The 2,766-nt window shown below is 43.9% G+C and overlaps 1 long non-coding RNA gene across 1 annotated transcript; it reads right to left on the bottom strand.

The window, feature by feature from the left end:
* Positions 1 to 670: 670 nt before the first annotated feature.
* Positions 671 to 2,128, bottom strand: LOC143438876 (uncharacterized). The gene is made up of 2 exons (XR_013107436.1): positions 1,986 to 2,128; positions 671 to 815 (listed from the first exon to the last, which is right to left on the bottom strand). It is a non-coding gene; the product is annotated as an uncharacterized LOC143438876 (long non-coding RNA).
* Between the last annotated feature and the right edge of the window lie 638 nt (positions 2,129 to 2,766).

Raw genomic sequence — 2,766 nt, 5'->3', positions numbered from 1 at the left:
CTGGAGCCACGAGGTCGATGCCCCTGTCTCCTACATTGAGACACGTGTCGGCCCGCAACGTTCCGCCATTAAACTACCTCGTGTTCTTGCAGCAAGTTGGTCTTCCATGTGTCCTTTGGGTGCGCACCATCCTGTGACTCGAGTGGGGTCCCCTTTGGGGGCTTCCCGAGCCTTACAATACAAAGATACAAAAGGTAACATATGGACTGTACTCACTCATGGGCATAGTGTTTGTGATCTCTGAATTTAAACCAATCAGCACTTTGATCTCCTCCTTAAAACTGAACAATGAACATCTTACTCATTTCATCACAAAGCAGAAATGTGGGGGTAGAGGGCGGGGGGGTATGCGTGCACGTGTACACAGTATTAAACCTGAGGCATTGCACTGATTTGTGTTTTTTGTAAATGAAGCTTAAATGACATGTGTCCCCAATAGCTTCACATATTTGAACATATGTCCTAGTCGGGGTTACTGTTTGGGGAGGTTGTGGGGCCTTTAGGAGGTGGAGCATTGCTGGAGGAAGCCGGTCACTAGAGGAGGAAACCTTCCAGTCTGCTCTCTCTGCTTTGAGTTTGGTGTTGGTGTTAGGATGAATTGGAAAAAATGGGAGTACCTTTCGAGGCCCCTGCTGAGGTGGGCCATGAAAAAATTATGTCACACAACGGATCCAATGTAAGAGGTTTATTGGGGGAGGGGCAGGCAGGTGGAAATGCCTGATTGTTACAATTGGGGATGTGACCTCTCAGCTTCCTTGCTGCCATGCCCTTTCCACCATCGTGGATGCTCGCTCTGGAACCTCTGGGACTAGAAACTAAAACAAAACAAAACAAAATCTTGGCTAAGTTGCTTTTGGTCATGGCATTTTATAACAGCAATAGAGAAGTGGCTGATACAGGAAGACGGGACTTTTAAAATTGTTTGACAGTTTTATACACACATGTAGTGAATTTCAGTCATTTTTACCCTTTAATATCTTTGTGTTCCCCTATTCCTTGCCAACTGGATCCTTCTCAGTAGGCCCTCTTCTACTTTCATGTCTTTTGGGTGGTGGTGGTGGTGTGGTGGTGGTGTGTGTGTGCATGTGCGTGTTTGTTTATATAAGAAAAATAGGACATCAATTACATATTACTTATGATATACGTGTATGTGCATGGTGGACACGCAGAGGACAAAGGACAACTTTCCAAGATTTGGTTCTATCTTTCTACCACATATGTGGTTTCTGGAGACAGAACTTAGACAGCAAGCCTCTAACCAATGGATCCATCTCACTGGTCTGGCATTGACTTTTAAAATAATCTAAGATGTGTATCTTGGCCACTGACAACCCCATGATTATTTCTCTAAGACCATTTTATTTTATAGTACAAAATACTAATAAACAGATATTTATAAAGGAGAGATACATTTAGCTTACAGCTCTGGAAACTGGGAAGTCCCAAAGCGTGACACAACAACTGTCAAATGCTTTCTTGCTGCATCATAAGAAGACAGAGGACAGCGTGTGACAATTACGTTACAAGAAGATTGAACAAGTGTTCCAGGCTTGGTCTCTCCATTTCTTCATATAAGGTCTGCATTTCCCACCACACTAGGCCCCTTCTTTATGACTTCATTTAATTCTGACCACATTCCCAAGCCCCACATCCAACTACTATCAGCCCAGGACATTAGAGATTTAGGGGAGAAGAAAGAGCCTATTTCGTGACAGTATTTCTGAGACTGCTGGGATCCACAGCTGTCTCTGTAATACTATTCAGTAGGATTTGCTAATCCATCTGTTCTGTATCCTATGTATCTCTTGTTTTTGTTTGATAAGCAACAAATCATCCACCAGATTAACTTAAGAAGAAGGACATGGGATAGCTAAGGAACAGAATGCAAAAGTGAAGATAGGAAACAACTGTTTTAGGGATTAAAGTTCTGAGATTATCAGAGCACCTGATGAACAAGTGAATGAACACACTCGCTCTCTACTCACCAAGCCTTGTCTCTCTGTCGGAGTTTAATCTGTCTGGAGAAGGCAAAGGGTGACTTTTTCTTGGCTCAAAGATGCTATTGCTGCCTTTTCTGTCTTTTCTAAGTATCTCAAAGGTTAGCAGTGGTCCCAGAAATAATGATCAATCATCTTAGGATGCTGTCATTAAAAAAAAAATCTGCTTCAATAATTGCTGATTATTTTTTGTCGAGTTCTAACCACAGGTCTCATCTCCAGAGTCTGGCTAGTTTAAATCTCTGATTTTTGGGAGCCGACTTTTAGCAGAGAGCGGCTAGATTATCTTTGCAGCCATCGGGAACCATATACCCTGATAAGAGATTTGGTTTTCAATGGCCTACAACAGCTGAAGCACACTCTGATATCCCACATATTTTGTGTTGCTGTTTACTGCCCCCAGGTGCAAGGCACACGTGGTAGCCACGCCTGCAAGGCATGCGGTTCACGTGCTGTCCACGTGCTATCTACACCATACATGCCTGTAAGGCGCACGTGGTATCCAAGCCTGCAAGGCACACAGTGCACGTACTAACCTCGATATAGACGCCTGTAAGGCATACGTCATATCAACACCTGCAAGGCACGTGGTATTCACGTGCCTACAAGGCACGTGGCAAAAGCATATAAATACCTCAGAATTCCCTTCAATAAAGGAGACTTGGTATGAGACATGAGACTTGATCACACCCTGTCTTGTCTCCATTCTTTGCGTCTCCTGCCCCAAGAGCCCCACTCTCTCTCTCTCTCTTGACCAGAGCACTTAGCC

This window comes from Arvicanthis niloticus, chromosome 26 (genome assembly GCF_011762505.2).
Source record: "Arvicanthis niloticus isolate mArvNil1 chromosome 26, mArvNil1.pat.X, whole genome shotgun sequence".
In the NCBI taxonomy this organism is placed as follows: Eukaryota; Metazoa; Chordata; class Mammalia; order Rodentia; family Muridae; genus Arvicanthis; species Arvicanthis niloticus.
This window is presented reverse-complemented; position numbering and strand designations above follow the sequence as displayed.